Genomic DNA, 27,114 nt, shown 5'->3' on the forward strand with positions numbered 1-27,114 from the left:
GAGAAAGAAGATGAAGAATAACTTTCTGTTCATGGAAAATATATTCAGTATTGTCTCTTAGCTATTCTGAAATGGTGAGTACTATCTTCACTTTGGGACTTAGGAGAACATCTCTCCTAGTGTTGGCTCCTTCCCCTCTTGTTGGCTTCTTCTCCCTCATGACCACAATCAGCTCATTCAAGACTGTGTTCATGAGTTTTGAACAAACAGCTGCATTATGTGAATGGGCAAATACCAGGTAGAGGGAGGACGTGAATCTTGCGGAAGAGGTAAGTGAAGGAATCTGGCATGAAACATATTTATATTGGATCTGAATAGTATGGTTTTTAGCTGAGTGACTGGAAATGAGAAAATTGAACAGTGGGTAAGAATAGAGGGTATATCCCTATAAAGTGTTACTTGACGATGCATTAACTGAGCTGAACTGTTTATGTAAGGTCACTGAACTGCTTCTGACACTGCATCATGCTCTTTACAGTTGATTGCCTGCCCTTGACCTCCATAACCGTCTGTTACCAGTGCTTCTCCAGCAAGCATTCAGAGGGTTTCTTTAAAATCCCAAGATTTTCTGGAATGGCTTTCCACATTTCCAACTCTTTCACCAAGACTTTCAGCCCAATATTTGTAAACTATGGAGCATGCTCTCCCATGGTCAACCATTACCCTCTGATAAATGGTAATGTTCAGAATGATATCCCACATCTAGTAGCATGCGAGCAGAAAGCAGAACAAGTTAGCTTTAAGTAACACTTGAAGGAATTGATTTGGGGCCCCTAGCTGCTATGTGCCATTGATCATTATCACGGTTAGAATAAACTGCACGGAGAAATCATACAAATGAACAGGCAGGATGAAGATGTCATATGTAATCCAAGCAGTACGACTGGCATGGTTAATCACCCACCCTGAGCCTCCATTACTGTTTTCAGGACCTATCCAATTGGGTCCCAATACTTAAATAATTGCAAAAAAAAAACAGTTTAGTCATTCACTGATTAACACCTTGTAATCCACAATTAATCGGGTATTCAGTGACTTGCTAAGTCCTTCACGTTTGCTTCATACATTGCAAGTTTGTGATGATGTGTTCAGTTTATGTGACACATTAAAAATGTTTGTTAGTAGTTCATATAATGGATTCCCAAAGGATATTTTGAGAGTCCGAGATACCACCAATTTCCTTCTTTTTGATGCCTTCTGTAAGACCTCCTCAATCAAACAGCTCCAGAAAGAGATTTGCCTGATTCAACCCCTGTGACTGAAGCTTACCAATCATTAAACCATCCATCAGGCCAGTTGTCTACAACAAGCATCATTAAAGAGGAAGAATAATTTTTTAAAGGCCTGGTGAAGGGTCTCAGCCCAAAACATTGACAACTTACTTTTGTCTATAGATGCTGCCTGGCCTGCTGAGTTCCTCCAGCATTTTGAGTGTGTTGCTTTGGATTTCCAGCATCTGCAGATTTTCTTGTTTTTATTTCTTTATTTGCTTAAAATGAATACTTTGTATTTTCAAAGATTATACATGAAAGTCCATTTTAAGTAGTTAAAGCATGATAGAAATATTCAAGTGTCTTCACACCACTGTACCAGTTGGGATCTCCCGGTGGCCAGCCATTTTAATTCCACTTCCCATTCACACAGTGACATGTCTGACCATGCCTTCCTCTGCTGGCAATTCAAGGCTAGATGCAAATTAGATGAACAGCACTTCATATTCTTCCTTGATTGTCTCCAACCTGATGGCATGATAATCAGTTTTTTTAATTTCCAGTAACTCCTTTCCACCCCCTTTCCCCCCTTCTCCCGTTTGCCCAAATCAGTCCACTTCTTTCCCCTCTCCATCTGCCTATCACTCACACATTCTCTCCATCTGCTCAGCACCCAACACCAACCACTTCTCACCCTACTCCAGGCATCAGTCTCCCACTGCCCTTCAAAGTTTTATATCAGCATGTTTGTACAATGAAAAATTAATCAGGTTTGTTTTAAAAGTATATGACATTTCACTCAATGTGAAGCAAACTTTCCTTTAAAATATTTTTCCTTGTCACTTAACCAGCTATAATGGCATTGGTTTTGTAAAGTACCATACCTGTTGAAAAGAAATAAAGATAAATTGTCATTTTACTGAGTCAAGAGTGACCGGTAACATTGTGATACTAACAGTAAATGATGTGTGACCAAGTGAGCACTGACATGTGACTACATGATACTGAACTGAAGCAATTATGCAATATGTAATTCTGTGAAACTAATGTTAAGTGATGTGTGATAACTTTAAGGCTGACATCCATCTAAGTGAGAGAGGGATGAAATGATGCATGACTATGTGCTATAGTAGCTTAAGCTGCCAATTACATTGCAAAGTGTTAGAACATAGCAAATATTACATACTGTGAGTAACCATGAGAGGGATTCCATCATTCCAGTCACCACTGCAAACTGCCATCTATCTCGATAGTAACTGTGAACCAGATTATTACACTCACTTCATTCACTCACCAAATGAATATGCATTTGCTTATACTTCAATAAATCGTATCTTAAATAACAGAGCTAAAGGGAGGTCGAATGACAATGGAATAAAATATGGTCAATGAGAAGATAAACATGACTGAATAAAACTGATAATCACATTATCAGTGATCAGTTTATGCCCGAGCCCATATTCGCAAACTGGGTTGCGCATTTTGTATTGAATTAAAAAGCTGTGTATCATCAGGAGCAGAATCATGAAAAATACTGTGTTGCATTTCTTTTCCTTTTATTTGAGCTTCCCTGTGGGAGTCAAACAATCATTGAATGTAACAATTAAGAAAAACACAATATTAATATTTCTCCCATATCATGTGAACATAAACTTGTATATTATGAGAACTAAGGGTTCCTTCCATGCCCTGTGGTATGAGGGTGATTTATATAGTAGCTGTGTTCCATTGTGTGCATCCAAGTGCATTTATTTATTTAGCAATAGAGTGCAGAATAGGCCCTTCTGGTCCACTGACCTGAGACCTCCAGCAAACCCACCCCCCCGCCCCCATATATAACCGGAGCCTAATCATGCAACAATTTATAATGACCAATTAACCTACTAACTGGTATGTCTTTGGACTGTGGGAGGAAACTGGAAGACCCAGAAAAGAACCCATGTTTTCCACAGGGAGAACGTACAAACCCCTTACAGAGGACAATGGTATTGAACACCGAACTCCGACACCTCAAGCTGTAATAGCATTGTGCTAACCACTACGCTACAGCCAGCAACTTGTTCCTGTTGACCTGAACTGACGCCTGACGCCTGTCCTGATCAGTCCTTAGTTTTAAAATTCTCATCCTTTCCTTCATAGCTCAGCACCTCCATATTACTAAATTTCTATTCCTAGCACCCTCCAGTCTGGAAATCTTTGCACTTCTCCAATTCTGGTTGCTTATCCGTCTCTGGTTTTAATCTTTTCATATTGGTGGCAATGCCTCAGAATCAAAATCAGAATCAGGTTTAATATCACTGGCACATATCATGAATTTTGTTGTTTTGCAGCAGCAGTACAATGCAATAAATTAAAGGCATCCGTTAGTCTTGCGAGACCATGGATCTGCGCCTGGAAAGTCTTCACTCTCCAGGGCACAGGCCTGGGCAAGGTTGTATGGAAGACCAGCAGTTGCCCATGCTGCAAGTCTCCCCTCTCCATGCCACCGATGTTGTCCAAGAGAAGGGCATTAGGACCCATACAGTTTGGCACCAGTGTCGTCACAGAGCAATGTGTGATTAAGTGCCTTGCTCAAGGATGCAACACATTGCCTTGGCTGGGGCTCGAACTCATGACCTTCAGGTAGCTAGTCCAATGCCTTAACCACTTGGCCACGTGCCCACACAATGCAATAAATAATAATAAAAAACTAATTTACAATAAGAAATATACATTTTAAAAATTAAATTGAATAAATAAGTAAATAAAGTAAGCAGTGCAAAAAGAGAGCAAATAAAAAATCATGAGCTGGTGTATATGGCTTCATTGTCCATTCAGAATTCTAGTGGCAGAGGGGGAGAAGCTGTTCCTGAAACTATGAGTGTGTGCCTTCAGGCTCCTGTATCACCTCCATGATGGTAGCAATGAGAAGAGGGCATGTCCTGAGTGATGGGGGTCCTTGATCGTGGACGCTAGCTTTTTGAGGCATCACCTTTTGAAAATAAGCCCATAAGACCATAAGGCATAGGAGCAGAATTAGACCATTCAGCCCATCAAGTCTGCTCCGCCATTCCATCATGGCTGAACTCAGATCCCACTCAACCCTATACACCTGCCTTCTCGCCATAACCTCTGATGCCCTGACTAATCAGGAAACTATCTTTTTTTGCTTTAAATATACCCATGGTCTTGGCCTCCATAGCTGTCTGTGGCAGAGCATTCCATGCGTTCTCTACTCTCTGGCTAAAAAAATTCCTCCTTACCTCTGTTCTAAAGGATTACCCCTCAATTTTGAGGCAGTGCCCTCTAGTGCTGGACGCCCCCCCATCATAGGAAACATCCTCTCCACATTCACCTTATCTAGTCCTTTCAACATTTGGTAGGTTTCAATGAGATGCCCCAGCATCCTTCTAAATTCCACTGAGTACAGGCCCAAAACAGTCAAACAAACTTCATGTTAACACCTCCATTCCTGGAATCATCCCTGTGAACCTCTTCTGGACTCTCGCCAATGACAACACATCTTTTTTGAGATATGGAGCCCAAAACTGTTGACAATACTCCAAGTGTGGCCTAGCGTCTTGTAAAGCCTCAGCATTATCTCCCCTTGAAATGAATGCCAACAATGCATTTGCCTTCTTTACCGTAGAGTCAACCTGTAAATTAACCTTCTGGGAGTCTTGCACAAGGACTCTTATGTCCCTTTGCACATCTGATGTTTGAATTTTCTCCCCATTTGAATAGTTGTATGCACTTTTGTTCCTTTTACCAAAATGCATTATCATACACTTCCCACGCTGCATTCCAACTGCCACTTCTTTGACCATTCTTCCAATTTGTCTAAGTCCTTCTGCAATCTCATTGCTTCCTCAGCACCAACTCCCCTCCACCTACCTTCGTGTCATCTGCAAATATTGCCACAAAGCCATCAATTCCATTATCTAAATTGTTGACAAACAATGTGAAAAATAGCGGTCCTGGTACTGACCGCTGAGGAACATTAGTAGTCACTGGCAGCCAACCAGAAAAGGCCCCCCTTATCTCACTCGCTGCCTCCTGCCTGTCAGCCATTCCTCTATCGATATCAGTGCCTATGTGGGAGCTGGCTGAGTTTGCAAATTTTTGATCCTGTGAGTGGCGTCGCCATACCAAACAGTGATGCAACCAGTTAAAATGCTCTCCACAGTACATCGTTAGATATTTACAAGAGTCTTTAATGACATACCAAGTCTCCTCAGTCTCCTAATGAAATGCAGCTGCCGTTGTGTCTTCTTTGTAATTGCATCAATATGTTGGGCTCAGGCTAGATCTTCAGAGATGTTGACACCCAGGAATTTGAAACTGCACATCCTTTCCTCTGCCGATCCCTGAAGGAGGACTGGTGTGCGTTCCTTCGACATCTTCTTCCTTGGTCTTACTGACATTGAGTGCAAGGTTGTTGTTGTGACACCACACAACCAGCTGATCTATCTCACTCCTGTACGCCTCCTTGTCATCATCTAAAATTCTGCCAACAATATCAACAAATTCATAGATGGTGCTTGAGCTGCACCTAGCCACACAGTTCTGGGTGTAGAGAGAGTAGAGCAATGAGTTAAGCATCCATCCATGAGGTGCACCAGTGTTGATTGTCAGTGAGGATGAGATGCTATTTCTAATTAGCACCAACTTTGGTCTCCTGATGAGGAAGTCAATAATCCAATTGTGAGAGATTGAAGATGTCCCTGAACATTCTCGCCAGTTGGTTGACACAGGTTTTCAGTGCTCTACCAGGTACACTACCATTTCTGACACATTATGAGTGTTCACCTTCATAAAGGATGTTCTGATGTTGGCCTGCAAGATAGAGATCACATGGTCACCATATGCTGCAGGGATTCACACAGGTACAGTTTTATTCTTCCTTTCAAAGCATCCATCCTTATTCATAAGTTCCTAAATTCACCTTCCAATCACCTTCAGCTCTGCCTCCTCTTTCCCATTTGTACAACACTTCAGAATAAACTAACAAATACAATCAATATGTATTTATGCAGAATCTACAAGAGGTCCCAGTACTCAGCTGGAGCAATATCAGTTCAAGCACCTGTTGTTGTCATCCCAAAAAGATATAATGAGATGTATAAGGCAAAACTTGGAGAACAAGATAAATCTGAAGGAAATGCTTAAAGGAAGGGAAACTGAAAGAGGCCATGGGACCATAGAAAGCTTAAAAATCCAGTCATAAAATTCAATAAACACAAGAGATTCTGCAGATGCTGAAAGTTCAGAGCAACACACACACAAAATGCTGAAGGGACTGAGCAAGTCAGGCACCATCTATGAAGAGGAATAAATAATATTTCAGGCTGTGACCCTTCATCAGGACTGGAAAGGAAGAGGGAAGAAGCCATAATAAGAGGGTAGGGGAGGAGAAGGAGTACAAACTTGAAATCAGGCGAGTGTAAAGATGGGTGGGAGGGGTAGGAGAAAATAAAGTAATAAGCTGGGATGTGATAGGTTTTAGATGTAAAGGGCTGAAGAACAAGTAATCTGATAGGAGAGGACAGTTGGCTAGGTTAGAAAGGGAATGAGTAGGGACTGCAGACGGAGCAGGATGGGTAATGGAAAAAGAGAGGAGGGGAGGGGGAAGAAATTACAGGAGTTAGGTAATTCAATGTTAATGTATTCAGTTTGGAGATGGAATATGAGGTGTTGCTCCTTCAATCTGAGTGTGGTCTCATCGTGACCATAGATGATGGACTGATAAGTCAGAAATGGAATGGGAAGTTGAATTGAAATGGGTAGCAACTGGGAAATCTCAATCCATGTCAGGTTTCACTGATCTAGAGGACGAAGTAGCATTTACAATAGATAACCCCAACAGACTCACAGGTGAACTGTTGCCTCACCTGGATGGACTGTTTGCTGAGAGGGGAGGTAGAGGGGCAAGCATAGCACTTGTCATGTTTGCAATCCAGTGTTGTCTGAAGCAAAAGAAGCATAAATACATGGCACACAATCAGCAATGGTGACAATTTGCCTGCAAGATTCGCCATTACTCCTTTACTGATGGCAATATTGTACTCTCTAAGTTCTTGGATATGAGAGATGGAATCCTCTAGCAAGGATCTGAGACCAGACTGAATGGAGAGAGCTCGGAACCTTCTTAGTGAATCAAATAGAAGGTCACTGCAAACTCTGAATGAGGAAAAGTAAATTAGAATGTCAATTTTAAGTCAAATACTATTTAGAGAAAGGAAAGAAATAATAGGATTAAAGAGAAAAACAAAACAAAGAAATGTTGGGGGCATTTGGACCTGATTTTGCTATGGAACACAAAAAGAACTTAGTATCTGTGCATTCCCAGTTTAACATTGAAATCAAGAAGTCACTGTCAGTAATTGCTTGTCCTAATGAAAGCACAAAATCAGAATAGTTAAAAGGATTTGAGTAATTTATGGGCAAAGCTTCAAGCAAAATATGCTAAAAATGTACCCTTTGTTGGATGTGATCTAAGTGATATTTATACAATAGACTTAATGTAATCACTGCTTTCCAAATGTTAAGCCTAAAAACAAATTTCATGTATACGTATGTATTGCCTTTGCATAAATATTTCAAAACATAGCAGGGTTGAATCTCTTCCTTGGTTTCTTGTGCAAACAGTGTATGGATCTGTTATTAAATGTTCATTGAATTTTTCTACTGAAATTCAGTCCAATTGAAATCAATGCAGTCAAATTTCAGATGCAGCTACGATTTATGGCTGCTACAATTGTTGCAAGCAAACAAGACTGTAATTCTACACAACTTTTTTTTATTAACATGAAGGAATTTGAATACAGCATTTCAACAGCTCTCTTAATCTGATAAATATTCATCCCAATCCATATTTAGTATTTTGTAAAATGGTCAAAGATTTAATTAAAAATTGTAATTTTCACTCCTTGTTTGTTGTCTGTAATAATTCTTCAGTGTAATGTCTGTTTAACCAGCTTGTGAGGTCACAATATCAGATTCTAATGATCCCCCTAACTGATGCTTGACACCAAACAACATCAAAAAAGGGATTGACCAGGCCACAATCTTGTGCAGAGCTACTCTCGAGGTGAGCTGTGTGCAATCTTTTGCTCCTGTTGAAGTTAGAGATCTCCCTCGCCCTTACCCTCCGCCCCTTCTCCCCTCACCCTCTCCATCCTCCCCCTAACCTCCCTCTCTCTTTCCCTTCCTCTCTCCCTCCTTCATAAGTAAAATGTAATTATATATATATTTAGGGAAACCTGAGACTTTATCCTTGTAATTGTTCTTCTTCACTCCCAGAAATGTAATTAACACACCACACAGCCAAAGGGATACTTGGATTTGGAAGACACATGCCTAAGTTTTCTTTCTCCCCTTGGTTCACACCCTCCATTCCAGCAGAGTCAAAGTGTCACTCTGTGCATTTAAATTGGAAGGTAGAGAGTGAAGTGTAATTTCCAAGAAGCTAAAGCAGAGTGACAGAGCTGCAGTCCTTTAGATTTCAGTACTTAATTGCCCATCTACCCTTGCCTGAAGTTAATGTAGCATTCACACATAAATAATAGTTAGCACTGTGATTTTGACAGCAATTTCAGAACCGATGTCCTCCATACTGTCCACACAGCCTTAGGTTTTAATCTAAGTGGAGGAATGGGTTAGTGTCCAGAGAAGGAACTGAAGACAGTGGTTTCATGATAGTTAATTACATCATTATCCTGCCTGCTCCATACTGGATGCTGAACAAACATAGAAGTTTGTCAATCATACTGGATCGGTTGAAAAAATTGGTATTGAAATAGAAATAGACACATTAAGTATTTTTGCTGAGACAGGAGTGGATAACAAAGAAGAGGGTTCAATGAAAGATCCTTGAAGGATTAAACAGTAATGGAGGGGAAATGGGAAGAGAAGCCATTACAAGGTATCTCTAGGTATCCAAGCTGTCTCTTCCGGATAAAAAAATAATTGATCCCTAGCACACTTGATTAAACAAAAGAAATCTTGAAGTTTATAAAAGGTATGAAACCAATCCTATTTTTCAACAAAGGACCATGTTTTCTTTACTATTGTTTGATGTATATATCTCTTGCAAACAAGCATTATTACTTTCAGTTTTCAGTTTGTGCCTTTCACTGAACTATGTTGATGCATGTATTCACAAACTAATTACAGAGGAGTGAGGCTAATGAAACTAATTTGCTTGTTTTGATCAGCTTTTTGATATTCTGTACATCCTAAAAATTTATCCCAAATTATTATAAATAGTGCTTAAGACTTTTTTTCTGAATACTGAGATATTATCATGCACAGGGAATGGAAAAACACAGTTCTGCTGAGAGAACATTGCAAAGTAACACTTTTATGTGTTTCCCAATCAAGAACTACTGCTGAAATTTAATTTCTGTTTTTATCGCAACACAAATAACAGAGTATATTTCATCTTTTTCTATGTGGATGTTAAATAAAACTTTTGTGATGAATTGAATTCAGGGCATTACGAAAAAGTTACTATGGAGAAAATCAGGCATGCAGGTACCCTCATTCAACTGTAGTCTTACTTGTTCCCCAGTCTATAAAACTCATGCATCATTGGCACTTTTTGCAACATGAGTGTATAGAACTTTCAATTTTCAGCTTCTTAATAAATAAGTAATAATCTGTTGCTGACATTTTTCTGTATGTAAATTTCATTCCACTTTTGAGATTTTCCTGCTATAGTTTTGAGTATTGCCCACAGCTTTACATCATTCCTGACCATGGGTAGTTAGGTTTACAGCTGTAGGTGATATATAGTATGTGAATTATTTGGATTCTTGTTATGAAATGGGAATGATAAATTTATTAGAATAATGCTGCATAGCTATGGGGCCAAACAATGAAGCACAAACTTCTGGAATCTAACCAACAAATTAAACTGGAGGCTGCTGCCTAAACAAGTCCTAATATTTAAGATGTGCTTGAATTGTTCCTGTATCCTGTCCAACAGTTTGCAGAGATGTAACCAGGGAACTAACATCCTAACATATAAGTTTCTGGAATAAGTTTTTTTCTTTATATCTCAACAAGAGGGTTTCAGTCAAACATTACAATTACTAGTTAACAATAGCACAGTTTTGCAAACGGTAATCCTCAATTATTTCTACTGCTTACCTGATTGCTTAAAAGATCTAACAACACCCTGCATAAATGGATAGTCCTATATTACTATCTATAACTTGCATGCAGCGAGTGTTAAATTTGACAGTGATATGATGTAACACACATCAAAGTTGCTGGTGAACGCAGCAGGCCAGGCAGCATCTCTAGGAAGAGGTACAGTCAACGTTTCGGGCCGAGAGCCTTCGGCGGGATGAGTTAGTCCCCACGAAGGGTCTCGGCCCGAAATGTCGACTGTACCTCTTCCTAGAGATGCTGCCTGGCCTGTTGCATTCACCAGCAACTTTGATGTGTGTTGCTTGAATTTCCAGCATCTGCAGAATTCCTCGTGTTTGAGTGATATGATATGATTATTTTGTGGGCAACTGACTGACAGCGGTCCTGAATGTTATTTTTTTCCAACATATGTATAACTTCAATGATGTCTTTCAATGTGGTAATTTTCTGATTAGTAAGAGTAATGGTCATTGTTTTTCTCTCTTCCTCTTGTCAATCAGCAACAGCTAATCATAACTATTAAACCTTGAGGGCCAAAAACTCAATATTTAATTGTTTGGAGAGGTTGTAGTTTCCAAGTTTGCCCAGCTGTGTATTCCATCAAAGTTTCCCATGTCCTTGCTTATGAAAATCCACCTACACCTGTGTTTTGTTGCTTTATTTTAATGTTCCTTTCAGTCTTCTAAAGCATGCAGGTATATACAATTTTCTCTCCTTCAAGACGTGGTTGCAGTGGAGTTCACTTGCATGGTTCTTATAGTTGCATCTGGCAGGTAAGCAGTGACTCTTGTTCATTTCAGTGGACAGGAACGGTTGTAGGGAAGAGAAATGTGTTTGAATTCATTTTTTTCAAATACTTTAAATAAGACGATAAGACATAGGAGTAGAAATAGGCCATTCAGCTCATTGAGTCCACTCCACCATTCAATCATGGATGACTTATTTTCCCTCTCAACCCTATTCCACTAACTTTTCTTCATAACCTTTAATGAAGAAACTATCAACCTCCACTTTAAATATATCTACTGACTTGGCCTCTAAAGCCGTCTGTGGCAACACATTAGAGATTAATTCCTTCAAATATTCCTTAAAATTTAAATAAATGTACTCATTTAAAAATTCTATTTTCCTTGATTTAGTAAGAGTTTTATTAATTAATAAGAACACCGGGATATTTTTGATCTTAAGAAAAGTCACAGTAAATTAATAGGTTTTGCAGCCAGCAAAATCAGGTGTTGTGACTAGTCAAAGGTTTTATAGCATTTATATTGATGGAACTTGTTCTGACCCCACTGTGAGATGGAAATTTATATCTGTAAACCTTTGCAGGATTGAAACATTTTCTGCTACTTGATTCATATTGAAGGATCCACAGAAGGAAAATGAAGACAACAGAGTTTGGTGAGTTTGCTGCTGCCAGGAAATTCTTGGCTAATATGAGATCTAAATAGGAGCAATTGTTTCAAGCACAATCTAATAACTCAGTAACATTTTTGCATTATTTTTGCTTTTATATTATAATTGTTGTGAAATGACACAAATGTCCCCAAGTCTAGCTAATCACATACCTAGCACATTCCCATAGGGCCAATGTGCCCGCAGGGCATAGGAAAATATGTGTTGGCTTGATAAGCCATTTGCTTGCAGCAAAGCAATCAGCAACTTTATTGTGGGCTACATTGAATGTTCTATTCAGTAAAAATTAAAAGGAAAATAACAAAACCACATCTGTTAAAAGGAATTGGCTATATTTCATATTATTCCATTTAATAAAAAACTAAAATAATCACTCAACAAAATGCAATCAACTAAATCCCTAGAAATAAATCAATACTGAGTATCCATGTTGATCTCACAGCTGTGCACATCTTAAAGAAACATTCAAGATATTAAACAATTCAGAAATTTCCTTTTCTCAAAACATTTAAAAGTGCTTTTTCATGAAAAGGCAACTTCTTTGCTCCATGTGTGGTCTATCTTGGCAGTCCATATTCTCTGTTTTTTTTTAAAAAAGATAGATTTAAACTATCTGCTTTGTAATCCACTTCTAAATTGGTGGAATGGCAGAGCTGAGGATGAGGGAGAATGGTTCACAGAGATGTGGACTAAAATGGATTATGTAAACTCAGTATAAGTGAGTGTTTGATGGTTGGACCACACTCAGTTAGCTCAGGGATTGTTACCATGCAACGTCTATGTCTCAGTGACTGACTCCTAGCTGAGTTGACCTCAAATGGCTCATCAGCTTTCAGCCCCTAATATCTCCATCTTTACCTAGTGATTCTGATTGCCTCCAAAGCTCTGTTCTCCACGGAGACACAAAAGGCTACATATGCTGGAAATGGAACTACGTATCATCTCTCGGAGGAACTCAGCAGGTTGAGCAGCATCTATGGTGAAGTATCGGATGGAAATCCGGCATCAGGACTGAGAGGGGATATAGCTATGTCTCATGGAGTGATGCTGTTTTGACTCGAAACAGCGCTTTTCCTTCAACACATGGCGTCTGACCCATGTAAACAAATACTTGCTTCATGCCATATGCCCTGAGATGTGTTTAATATTGGGACAATAACAAACTAATTGTCAGAACATACATCTGCGTGGACCCCGGAAAAGAAAGTAAAGCGGGACAGTGAAACGTGACAGTGGGCAGGAATGAGAGAGAGAGCAGAGCAACAAGAGACGTTTGAGATAACTTGGGAGAGCTACTCAGAAAATCAACTGCATGGTTTAAGAGGATCGGTCGTGTGCCGAATAAAGCCTGACGATGGCAGCGCAGCAGTACGGAAGGAAGGAATGAATTTCAGGCTTTAGTTCACCCGCAGATAGTCTGGTTTAAAGAGATACGTCTCGATAGAGATTTCTTTTTCAGACGGGGAGGATTAAAATGTTCGCATTGTTGCCGATTGTGTGCAAGTAGACAAACAGAAGAATGGGCATTAACCTGCCTCTTGCTTTCAACGTCCACCTCCTTCCAAATATATAACAAAAAGCCATGAATTGGATGATTACAATATATTTTGAGTCTAACAATGTGGTTGGCTTCATGATTCGTGTACTCTTTAAAATTATCAGCATTGCAGTACTGCTAATATTAAGAACGTGGTATCTGTTCAAGGTGATGAAGTGTATTACCTCCCCACTAACGGGACTCAGGTCATCGTCCAGCACAGTTTAATTTCAAACTTTTTTTCCCAAATTATTTTCATACTTATTTCCACGCGTTATTCAAAGCGACATTTATAAGGGTTTTACTGTGATAATAGAATGCTAATGTGAATGCTAATAATAATGACAGCCAGTGTTGCGTTTAATTGCTACAGCAGTCTTTGGTGATTAAAAAAATGCTGCAACGAAAATTTGTGCCGCCGTATTGCTCGAGATGTTTTTGCCATGTGACTGATTACTTTCGGTTCACCACAGGAGCTTTGACTCAGCAAAAGCGGGGGTGGGGGGTGTGGTGGGGACAGTTGTTGTTTTTGTTTGAGGGACAGTGGAAACTATGGTGGGATGCTGAATCGGTCCGCTGCCGGACTCATCTTCTTACTAATAACCTCCTAGTATTGACTTTTCATAGGTCACAATGCATTATCTGCTTGCGTGTTTTCAGATGTCTGCAGATATACTAAACTGATCTGTAGATTAATATATTGTGATGGAAAGTTCACTTGTCATACATTCTGTCTGTATTCTCGGCGATATCTTTGTTCTTTTTGTATTGAACCAGATTTCTAAAACATGTTAAGGAAAAGGCCATGTGTTTTCCGGGTCTACGCCTTTGCCCCCGATGATTAATGGCGCCTCCCGTGAGTTCCTTAAACAATGGCAAATCTAATTTCTTCAAAATTAACGGCATGCATTTGTCCAACAACTTTCACGATCTCGGATCGCCCGCAGAAAGGCTTTGCAGTACATGTGGCTCTATTGGAAAGCAGTCACTATTGTAAAGACTGTTCATTTGGCCACTGCCCTCAATGTGATATTGACCGGGCAACTAATTGTAATGAATATGTTAGGCTATTATTATTGGACTGTACATAAGTCATTACTCAATGGAGTTCCATAGGAACATTTCCATCCACCTGGATAAGCAGATCTGAAGACGGTAAGGCTATGTGTTTGACGTGGCGGCTAAGAGATGACAGCCATTCTTCCAATACTGCAGAGGAGGAACAGCCGAGATGGTCAACTCTCTGATGCTTCAATTTGTTTCCTGGGAGCAAACAAAATCGGACACTGGACTGTATTAGGACAATATTAAGACAGATGGGAAGACTGACGTGTTAAATGCCAATTGGTGAAAATCTCAGGACTTGGGAAGGAGAGGATTTCTGGTGCTTTTAGGGTGTTGGTAGGTGAAGATACAACCATCAATGCAGGAGGGGTTACATCCTGGATTCTCAATGAATCAGGATTGGTGATTTGGTGCAGCAGCACCCAATTCTGCTCACTCCACTGTCACTTGCGTCTCCTCTGGAAAATTAATAGAATCAAGATAACGGGAGATCAACTGTTTTATAAACGGCAGCTATAATGATATTCCTAGACAATAACGGCCCCTGCCCTCGCGAATGTTGCTGGAATGAAAGGAAAGGGCTTCAAAGTTTACCTTCACCAGGGGAAACTGGGTAAGAAACGAGCAGTATCATTAAAAAGCTCAAGTGCGAAATCAAAATAAACTGGGGTTTTCAGTAGCTTCTCCAGGAAGACAACTGCAAAACTCGGCAACGACCAGAGTTTGTACAGGACTGTGGGAGAATTAGAAGCTCGGTTGTTTATTCGGTTCTTGGAAGGGAAAAAGAAACTTCAAGGTGTGGGAAATAGGTTCTGGGATCCTTCAGCCAAGTGCGCTAGGAACAGGGTCACTTGCCGCAGGCACCAGCGCCTTTTCATTGGGTGAGGTGAAGCGGCAGGAGATGTTGGCAGCATATCGCTCTCCAAAACTGACCGGAGTTACGATTATTTTACGCACTTGTCAATTCGAAATACTCTCCCTGCAGATACTTTCTGAGCGAAGGTGAAAGCGGGGATTAAACCCGCTTCTCCCTGCACTCACCTGCAATTTTTACTCACTCACTCACTCATTCATAGACACTTCCCTGTGCCAAGCCATCCCTTCCTCTGCTGAAGTCGCGTCCTCCGATCCCGCTCCCCCCTCGGGCGCTGCGCGGCTCGGTCAGGCTGCTGTCTCGTTTAAGTACACATTGTGTGGGCATGAGGGAGAGAGAGAGAGAGAGAGAGAGAGAGAGAGAGGGGAAGAGAGAGAGAGAGAGAGAGAGAGAGAGAGAGAGAAGAGAGAGAGAGAGAGCGAGAGAGAGAGAGAGAGAGAGAGAGAGAGAGAGAGAGAGAGAGAGAGAGAGAGAGACCCAGTCTTTGATGTGAGATGAGATGAGGGGGGTGAGCGACGTACCCACTGACGCACGGCGTAACGAGACCCAGCTGCTCCATTTGACAAGGGTTTTTTTTTCCCAAAGCCATAAAGTGGAGGTGGGCACTCAGTACTGAGACGGAGCATCGTTGCGCAACCTGCGGTGCTGTGTGGACGCAGCGCCGTGAGCCCATGAAACAGCCCGGCGCAGCGAGCTGAAGCCCAGCGGGTAAGGCACTCGGCACTGTGCGCCAGGTCCGCCTCGCTCACTGATAACCACTGCCGTTATCCGTTGCGGTTATTTATTTATTTCGATTTCGGGTCAGTTCTTCAAACGACGGCCGTGACTCGACTCAGAAAGTAACCTTGGGGTTCGGGTGTGTGAGGACTTGGCCAATCTCTGTTTGGAACGGGGACCCTGTCTGTCACTCACCGACAGGAGGTCGCGCTGTGCCGCTCTGGAACCTCAGCTCAACCGCCTGTACTCTGCGGAGCTGCTCGAACATTGACTTGATATATTAGGTTGCGGGGGGGGGGGCGCTGATTTTTCGTGGTCTCTGGTGTTCATAAAGTTTCGTAAGCAGTGCCTTTAAAATGGGCTGACGTGAAGGGAACGATTTTGTCCTGCCGTGCTTCCACCTAACCAGCAGTCTCTGCTTGTCTCCGTGTTTGTGATTTTTCTCCCCAGAATATGCTTTCTCTTCTTGAACATGGATGTTGAATTTATTTTCTCAGGGGTGGGGTGTATTTGGATTTAAATGTATCCGTGCGTAAGAACAAATACAACCCCAATTCCGATTCTAGTTGTGAGACCTGGTTTTATTGTGTCTGACTCGGTATTTGCTAACTGTTCAGAAGTGACACGAGCTTCTGTTCTGAGATGTTCGCATTTAATGATGCCACTAAAATTGCCTCCTTGTTGGGTCATTTTTGTTTTTGCGCTCTCTAAGTACCGTTCGCAAGTCTGGAAGTTTGAGTTCTTGGGGCCGCAGTGGCATTTGTGGGCACGACAAAATGATGTGAAACATTACAATTCTCATTCCTCTGGGGCGCACATTGTAAATCAGACGTGCGCACATTCTAATTGTGTTCTGTAATGCTCAATTTAGCGTCGTAACATATCTTTGAAAATCCTGAGGCATAGCGACGAGTGCTTGTTGTGCTTGTGTACTGAGGCGAGCATCGTGTAGAAATAAGACGATTTTATATTCGATCTTCCTTTCAAGGGTCTATAGAGGCTTGGGTTCTACTTTCTGAAGCAGAGACGGTCGTGGTCAGTATTTCTTCCTTCTCTGTCTTGTAGCTAGTTAGCCATAAACAATGAACCAGCTTGATAGCTATCACGAGGTCGTACAGAGTACAGTAATACGCTTATATATCGGGTTACTTTCCACTTCTACATATTGGTTTCTGAAATGCCGGAGTAGTCGGGGGTGCAGTGCCTGTGTATCACTAGCTACTTGTTCCTCCGTGATCACCGCTGGGATAGGCATGATTGTCACTTGCCTTCCAGACCTACCTAGGAAAATATACAAACTCCACCCACTGACGGCATCATCACTGCAGATCCACCTTTTTTCTTAACCTCTGGTGATGTAACCGTGACCGCACAATAAATACATTACTGAGGTCGAGTCTCACGAAAGGCCGGGTTCAGGGTCTGTAGACTGTTTTCTCAGAGTAGTACAACCCTTAAATTCAGTTTTGACAGTTTTCAACGTGGCCACTAGATGAGGTACTCCACAGCAATTAGGAAGTTATTTTGGGGGAGGAATCAAAGAGCAACTTGTAATAATATTTCACCTCGAGTATCCATGAACTTCATCCCTTGTTTGAGTCATAGGACACGACAGCACAGAAACAAGCCCCCAGCCCATCTAGTCCATTCCTCTTGAAAGGTATCAGTGAATAAACTGGTTTTCACAGTTATTCAGTAGTTCCATAATCTCTTCAATTTTAGATTTAATTTATTCCAAGTTCAAAGCCCAGTACTCTCCTGGTGGGATTCCAAGGCATGAGTGTGGATCAGAGGTCTAAGCTTATGGCTTCTAGTCTAGTCATGTAATTTCAATGCTACCACATTTTGATTTCCATAAGACCATAAGACAAAGGAGCAGAAGTCAGCCATTCGGCCCATCGAGTCTACTCTGCCATTTTATCATGAGCTGATCCATTCTCCCATTTAGTCCCACTCCCCGGCCTTCTCACCATAACCTTTGATGCCCTGGCTACTCAGATATCTATCAATCTCTGCCTTAAATTCGCCCAATGACTTGGCCTCGACTGCTGCCCGTGGCAACAAATTCCATAGATTCACCACCTTCTGACTAAAAAAATTTCTTCGCATTTCTGTTCTGAATGGGCGCCCTTCAATCCTTAAGTCCCACCATCAAACATAATGTGAAGAGGACTGATTAGTCATGGATAGAAGAGGAAAAGAAAGTGCAAGTAGGGTGTATTTATTCTGGCTGGAAAGGTTCAGGGAGCTAATTCATTTCTTTTATGTAAATAGTTTCTATGATGTCAAATCTAAACTTATCTGCAACTATTGTACTTAAAACATTTTAAAGCTGACTCGCATGATAGTTTCACTACAGAATGCTTTCTTGACAATGCATGTTTTAATTGGAGCATTGAAGACATTTGTGTGATCCTGTACTTCAGTATATCTAAAAAAAATAGGATTTGGAACATCAAAGAAAATGGTACTTGTGGGATTAGGTTTAGCGGTTGGTAATATGCTTTCAGACCCAGTAAGGGTTAAAGAGTTAACTATTCTGGGGAATGAACCTGGCTCCAAGATAATTACAAAAATAGCTACTTCTGCATGTAATTATTTCAGAGGATCTGTCCTGGGTCCAGCACATACATGCCTTTCTGAAGAAAACACAACAGTATTCCTACTTCCTTAGAAGTTTGCAAAGATTGTTCATGGCATCTAAAGCTTTGACAAGCTTCTATGGATATGTGGTGGAAAGTATATTGGCTGGTTGCATCATGGCCTGGTATGGAAACACCAATGCCCTTGAATGGACAATCCAGCAAAAAGTAATGGATATGGCCCAGTGTATCATGGGTAAAGCCCTCCCCACCACTGAGTACTTCTACAAGGAACATTGTTGCAGAAAAGCTGCATCTATCATCAAGGACCTCCTACCACCCAGGCCATTCTCTCTTCTCCATGTGCCACCATGAAGAAGGTACGGGGGCCTTTGAACCCACACCACCAGGTTCGGGAACAGTTGTTAGTCCTCAACAATCAGGCTCCCAAACCAGGGGGATAACTTCAATCAACGTTACTTGCCCCAGCATTGAACTGTTCCCATAACCTATGGACTCATTTTCAAGGACTCTTCATCTCATGTTCTCAACATTTATCAGATCAGAATCAGAATCAGGTTTATTATTATTCGTGTGTGACGTGAAATTAACTTAGCAGCAGTTACATAATCTATAATAAATAATGCAATGCATAATCTAGCAGAGAACATAATAATAGAAAAATAAACAAACAAGTCAATTATGTATATTGAATAGATTAAAAATGTGCAAAAACAGAAATACTGTATATTAAAAAATTGAGGTAGTGTCCAAAGATACAACATCCATTTAGGAATCGGATGGCAGAGGGGAAGAAGCTGAGTGTGTGCCTTCAGGCTTCTGTACCTCCCACCTGATGGTAACATTGAGAAAAGGGCATGCCCTGGGTGCTGGAGATCCTTAATAATGGACGTTCCTTTCTGAGACACCGTTCCCTAAAGATGTCCTGGGTACTTTGTAGACTAGTACCCAAGATGGAACTGACTAGATTTACAACATTTTGCAGCTTCTTTCGGTCCTGTGCAGTAGCTTCTCCATACCAGACAGTGATGCAGCCTGTCAGAATGCTCTCCACGGTACAACTATAGAAGTTTTTGAATGTATTTGTTGACATGCCAAATCTCCTTAAACTCCTAATAAAGTATAGCCGCTGTTTTGCCTTCTTTATAAATACTTTGATATATTGGGACCAGGTTAGATCCTCAGAGATCTTGACACCCAGGAACTTGAAGCTGCTCACTCTCTCCACTTCCGATCCCTCTATGAGGATTGGTATGTGTTCCTTTGTCTTACTGTTCCTGAAGTCCACAATCAGCTCTTTCATCTTACTGACATTGACTACCAGGTTGTTGCTGTGGCACCATTCCACTAGTTGGCATATCTCACTCCTGTACGCCCTCTTGTCACCACCTGAGAGTCTACCAACCAAGATTGTATCGTCAGCAGATTTATAGATGGTATTTGAGCTATGCCTAGCCAGACAGTCATATGTATATAGAGAGTAGAGCAGTGGACTAAGCACACATCCCTGAGGTGCACCAGTGTTGATCGTCAGTGAGGAGGATATGTTATCACCAATCCTCGCAAATTGTGGACTTCTGGTTAGGAAGTTAAGAGTCCAATTGCTGATAGAGGTACAGGGGCCCAGGTTCTGCAACTTCTCAATCAGGATTGTGGGAATGATGATATTAAATGCTGAGCAATACTTGATGAACAGCATCCTGACATAGGTGTTTGTGTTGTCCAGGTTGTTTAAAGCTGTGTGGAGAGCCATTGATATTGCGTCTGCCATTGACATATTGTGGTGATAGGCAAATTGCAATGGGTCCAGGTCCTTGCTGAGGCAGGAGTTCAGTCTTGTCATGACCAGCCTCTCAAAGCATTTCAATGTGAGTGATACCGGGCGATATTCATTAAGGCAGCCCACAGTATTCTTATTAGGCACTGGTATAATTGTTGCCTTTTTGAAGCAAGTGGGAACTTCTGCCCATAGCGGTGAGAGGTTGAAAATGTCCTTGAATACTCCCGTTAGTTGGTTGTCAGAGATTTCCAGAGCCTTATCAGGTACTCCATCAGGACCTTCTGCCTTGGGATGGTTCACTCTCTTTAAAGACAGTCTAACATCAGCCTCTGAGACGGAGATTACAGAGGTCATCAGGTGCAGCAGGGATCTTCACAGCTGTAGTTATGTTCTCCCTTTTAAAGTGTGCATAGAAGGCTTTGAGTTCATCTGGTAGTCAAGCATTGCTGCCATTCATGCTATTTGGTTTTGCTTTGTAGGAAGTCATGTCTTGCAGACCCTGCCAGAGTTGCCGTGCATCCGATGTCACCTCCAACCTCATTCGAAATGGTCTCTTCGCCCTTGAAATAGCTCTCCACAAATCATACCTGGTTTTCTGGTACAGGCCTTGGTTGTCAGACCTGAATGCCACAGATCTAACCTTCGGCAGACGACGTACCTCCTGGTTCAGCCACGGCTTTTAGTTTGAGAATGTACAGTAAGTCTTTGTGGGCACACACTCATCCACAGATGTTTTAATGAAGTCAGTAACAACTGCAGCATACTCATCCAGGTTCGAAGATGAATCACTGAATACAGTCCATTCCACCAAAGCAGTCCCGTAGGCGCTCTTGTGCTTCCCTTGTCCATACCTTCTTGGTCCTCACTACCGGTGCTGTAGTCTTCAGTCCCTGCCTATACTCAGGGAGTAGAAGTACAGCTAGGTGATCAGACTTCACGAAGTGAGGGCGTGGAATAGCACCATAGGCATTCTTGATGGTGGTTTAGCAATGGTCCAGTGTGTTGTTTCCTCTGGTATTGCAAGTGATCTGTTGATGGTAGTTGCTTAGTGATTTTTTTTCAGAATGGCCTGATTAAAATTTCCCAAAATGATGGTGAAGGCATTATGGTGCGCTGTTTTGTGCATGATGATCCCACTACTCAGATCATCGAAAGCCTACTTGATATTGGCCTGAGGTGGATTGTAAACTGCTACCAGAATGACCCCCAGAGAGCACCCGTGGCATGTAAAAAGGATGGCACTTTACTGCTAGATATTCCAGGTCTGGTGAACAGAATTGGGACAGCACTGATATATTTGTGCACCAAGAACAGATGATCATGAGGCATACTCCTCCACCTCTGCTTTTGAGAGACTCTATAGATCTATCCTGATGGTGTATAGTAAACCCGTCGATCTGGATCGCTGCATCTGGTACGGAAGGGGTTAACCAGGATTCTGTGAAATAAAGGACTCATGTGGTCCTAATGTCCCTCTGATTCAGCACCCTGGCTCTGAGATCATTGATTTTATTCACTGGAGAATGCACGTTCACCAGCAAGATAGTGGGTATAGGGAGTTTAAAACCCTGTTTTCTTAAACACACTTGTAATCCTGATCTTCGCCTGTGCTTCTTCCGAGGTGTCCTCCGTGGGCTCTTCCGACCACAATCAGTGTTGTTTCCATTGGTTTTAAGCAGTGATAGTTCATTTAAATGCATTAAGACATCTTTGTTGACTGTTCGTTATAGCTTACTAATTATTATTATCATTTTCATTATTTTGTATTTGCACAGTTTGTTGTCTTGTGCACAACATTGGTTGTTTGTCTGTCCTATTGGGTGCAGTTTTACATTAATTCTTTTGTATCTCCTGGATTTACTGTGTATGCCTGCAAGAAGCTCAGGATTGTTTCTAGTGACATATACAGCATGTACTTTGATGATAAATTTACTTTGAACTTTGAATTTTGAATGCTGGTCTCCAGTTGGTTTCAACTGTGGGTTTCCTGAGGTCCAGGTACTGGGCCAGCTGAAGTTGAAACCAGAAGAGAGAAAAATTGGGGCCCAACTGAATTAAATGAGTCACCTGTGCTGCTTCATGTTGGCATGTTGATCATGGCCTAATCTTATTTATGGAATGCAATCTCTCTTTCAACTTTCCTGCCTAGACTGGGAGAAGTGGCTCGGGTAGAATTATGTTGGAAATTGACAACACTACTTTAAAATGTCTCTCAACAGGAATTCTGCAGATGCTGGAAATTCAAGCAACACACATCAAAGTTGCTGGTGAACGCAGCAGGCCAGGCAGCATCTCTAGGAAGAGGTACAGTCGACGTTTCAGGCCGAGACCCCTCGTCAGGACTAACTGAAGGAAGAGTTAGTAAGAGATTTGAAAATGGAAGGGGGAGGGGGAGATCCAAAATGATAGGAGAAGACAGGAGGGGGAGGGATGGAGCCAAGAGCTGGACAGGTGATTGGCAAAGGGGATATGAGAGGATCATGGGACAGGAGGCCCAGGGAGAAAGACCGGGGGGGGGGGGAACCCAGAGGATGGGCAAGGGGTATAGTCAGAGGGACAGAGGGAGAAAAAGAAGAGTGAGAGAAAGAATGTGTGTATAAAAATAGATAACCGATGGGGTCTGAGTGGGAGGTGGGGCATTAGCGGAAGTTAGAGAAGTCAATGTTTGTATAAAAATAAATAACGGAAGGGGTACGAGGGATAACATTGACTCCTCTAACTTCCGCTAATGCCCCACCTCCCCCTCGTACCCCATCCGTTATTTATTTATATACACACATTCTTTCTCTCTCTCTCCTTTTTCTCCCTCTGTCCCTCTCACTATACCCCTTGCCCATCCTCTGGGTTTTTCCCCCCCTTCCCCCTTTTCCTTCTCCCTGGGCCTCCTGCCCCATGATCCTCTCATATCCCTTTTGCCAATCACCTGTCCAGCTCTTGGCTCCATCCCTCCCCCTCCTGTCTTCTCCTATCATTTTGGATCTCTCCCCCCCCCCCCCACCACTTTCAAATCTCTTACTAAATCTTCCTTCAGTTAGTCCTGACGAAGGGTCTCGGCCTGAAACGTTGACTGTACCTCTTCCTAGAGATGCTGCCTGGCCTGCTGCGTTCACCAGCAACTTTGATGTGTGTTGTTTGAAATGTCTCTGCTTTTATTCAGAGTTGTCCAACTCCAGAAAGGGTTGCAACTGTATTAGATGGTCAAAGTTAACCATTCCATACAATTAATTTCGCGTTACTTGTACTATATTTATTACAATACATTTAATCAATCCAAACACTTGCTAACCTCATTGCCACTTTTAATTAATCAACATAAGTAGTGACCTTTGGTCACACTTTTCTATTGCATCGGCTTAAACCAACCAATCAGTCATGCAGCCTCACCTATCCAACCAATCCAATAAGCAGCATAATAAGGAAATCAGTTAAAATCTCACTTGTTGGATGCTCAGTCCTATTTAGTGCATGAAAGCAAAGAAACACTGTCAATCCCAGTCACTGGGAAAATAAGCCACCAGCCGCAATACTTGTATCTTAGTCAAATATCCTAGCTAGTATTGCTAGTCTTATTATAATGCTAAGATAAGGCTACTTAAAAATTGAAGAAAAATTGGATTTGAATTACTCAAGCAAAATAGTAATTTTAACTATAGAAATTGTCTTATTTTCTGTCACAGTTCATTGCTGTCCACAATGAGATCCAAATGAAATGATTCAGGCGGTCATTCAAGGGGGAGTTGTGGTTCTGCAAATTTGTGCTGGTGTTGCAATAGTTTTTACCTGCGCAAAGGTAATGTAAAAGGTAATTCCTGCTTTAAGTTCCACCATATTCAAGACATTGAACCTCCTTTATATTTTGCGCTGGTTCAAAAAATATAGTCTGATAATAAGGAAAAGTTAGAGCTTCCAAATGGAGCAGCTGAGTCTTGGACATTGTTCTGACTCACAGAACACAAGGACTTGCTGTACTTACACTGTTCATCTGATCCTATGATCCAGAGAGGACTACTGCATGAACAATGACCTTCACAATCAGATGTATTTAAAAATTGTTAAAAGCCTTTGACAACTGGAAATGCTGTCAGGACGCTTTGATGACAAGATGTCAGGATACACTGCCCAATGCACATGCACTGTGCTGAACCTGTTCATAGGTTAGCCATCAGGGGCAGGGTGTCAGCTTATTCAGTTTCAATCACACAGCATGAAAAGAGCCCTATTGGCCCACAATATCCATGTAGGCTATCAAATGTAGGATTAGTGTATGTGGATGTCTGAAGGCATTGACCTAGTGGACCACAGGGCCTATTCTAAGCATGACTCCAATCAATACTAATCCTATTAATAATCATCCCATTTATCAGTGTTTTGTCAATAGACTATGAAGCCCTGACAATTCATGTACTCCTCAAGATATTTCTTAAATGAAGCTCTACATGGTAAAAGATGGTTTAACTGTGTAAGCATGGAGGATGGGGATAAAGGATTGGGTCCAGCTGGTCCACTTTAATGTCCAGTTTGATGGCTTTTCCCACAAACTGACCAACCACCGAAGCAGATAAAATTAATACAGAGTTCCTGCTGATTGTCGGTCTTCAAGACGGCTTTCAAAATGAAGATTGACTTTCCGGTACCAAAAGCAACTTAAAAAAAATATTATGCAATATTTTAACTCAAACCGATGACAACAATGAAACTAATAAATATTACAATATAATTTGTCATTTCAGTTATTTAATATCATCTTGTAATGCAGATGATAGATTGACAGGACTAAAATTTTATTTGTCCATATATCATTTGCATGATAATGCTACAACAGATTACTATACTTCGTGTGCATTAGGAAATATTTTCATGCAAGATAAAAAGAGAATATAATTGTCATAAAAAAACGTATCTGACTTCACAGGTTAAGGTAAGGTTTTGTAATTTTACTACGTAAATGAGTTTGAGTGGCAAGTTAACCATAAGATCCTGTTTTTGAAAACTAACACTTATTTGAGACCAATTTGCAGCTGGAATCCTGATAAACAAATGCACTGTTTAACATGCTTTCAGATGCAGTATTAGTATTAAATACTCTGTAGAAGTTTCAAAGACTCTGATTATTTTACAGTGCATTCTCTTTAACTGGTGATGTTGGTTTGATATAGGAGACTATGGAACACTTTCCGTGCTTTTTTACAAATACACCTTTTGGTCATAGGGATGAGAATCTAAGCTGTTTCAATGATGCTGGCTAACTTGACGGCTGAGTGGGTTTAATCAGTCATAAGTTTAAAACAGCCGAAGTTCATTCTGGGGTCCTGGAGCTATAGGGTTAAACAGCATGGGAACAAGCCATTCAGCCCGGCTCACTCATGTGGACCTTTGCGCTAACCACTGAGCTAATCACATTGGATTTCATGTGTCCATGTCCCGCCAAACCTTTCTATCCTTGAACCAGCTCAAATGTTTCTAAAGTATTATAAATGTACAGTGCCTGACTTTCCCACTTCCTCTGGCATTTCATTCTATATATCCTCTACCCATTGTGTGGAGAAACTCACTCCTTGGGTCCTCATTAAATTTTATCTCTCTCATGTTCAACCTATGTCATCTAATTTTAGACACCCTACCCTGGGAAAATGACTGTGACCATTCACCTTATATCACACAGCATTATTTTATAAACATCCATAAGATCACACCTTAGCCTTTATTGGTGATTACAGGACCAAGGAATGCTCAGCATTCAACTCAAATACAGTGTGATACATTTTGAGATGTTAACCTGGACTAGTACATACACAGTGAATGGCAGAGCCCTGGGAATGTTGTTCCCAGGGAAAACAACCTACTTTCTCCTGAGAACTCGAACTCTTCAGTCCTGGCAATATCCATGCACCCACCCTAGCTGAATCATATCCTTCCTATATTGTGGTGACCAGAAGCACCAGAAGGTGTGGTTTCAGAAACATCCAATACAGGTGTACCATGATGTCCCAACTCTTGTAGTGAGTGTCTTGTTTGATGAAGGCTCATATTTATTTATCAAATGTACATTGGAACTGCACACCCAAGGGTATGCCGGGGTCAGCCCACAAGCATGCTCTAGACCAACACAAGCCTCAATGAGATCAAAACAAAGCAAGACAACAACAGAAAAACAAGCCTCTTTCCCATCCTTCCCACACAGACAGGCTTTCAGCCCCAGACCAGGTGCCTCCAGTCCTTATCCCGAGTTCTCAGACTCACAGCGTACCTCCAACTTCAGACTTCACCCCAGTATTCTGATCACACATTTAACTTTTTGGCCTTGAATTCCGAATCACATGAATCTCCAAACCTGGTGACCCAGACTCTTATGACTCCTTTGGACCTTTGACCTTCAGGCTTCTACCTCTGTAGGAACTCTAGACTATGACCTTTGTCCTTGGCCTCTAGAATTTGTTGGGTTTGTCCTTCGGGCCTCTTACTTGCACAGGCCTCAAATTCCGGACTCACCCACACCTCTGAACCCGGTCTACTGGCCTTTGTGACGACTGCCCATACCTGAAACCGATGCACCCAGGACCAGTCTCCCACCTGGGGACTGCTGATCTCCTCAGCATCTGCAGCACGACTTCCATGATAGGTAAATTTCAACTGTGGAGCATTCCATCCTGGATTTAATCTCCTGTCCGGACTCTTCATTTACTGTCCTGACCTCTAACTCCATCTTATCTATGTCCCTACCCATTTCCCAACTCCTTTCTCCTTGTACTGTCCCCAAAACCATCCTTATGAACGTT

General features: G+C 41.5%; 1 protein-coding gene across 3 annotated transcripts in view; it reads left to right on the plus strand.

Moving 5' to 3' along the window:
- Positions 1–15,847: 15,847 nt before the first annotated feature.
- Positions 15,848–27,114, plus strand: part of LOC134356779 (contactin-4-like) — a 2,290,679-nt gene continuing 2,279,412 nt past the window's right edge. The window contains exon 1 of one of the 3 annotated variants that reach the window (XM_063067893.1): positions 15,848–15,946. The gene's annotated coding sequence lies outside the window, so the exon portion shown is untranslated. The remainder of the gene's footprint in view (positions 15,947–27,114) is intronic. The other 2 variants (XM_063067892.1, XM_063067894.1) reach the window with 2 other exon arrangements.

This window comes from Mobula hypostoma, chromosome 15 (assembly GCF_963921235.1).
Source record: "Mobula hypostoma chromosome 15, sMobHyp1.1, whole genome shotgun sequence".
Taxonomy (NCBI): Eukaryota; Metazoa; Chordata; class Chondrichthyes; order Myliobatiformes; family Myliobatidae; genus Mobula; species Mobula hypostoma.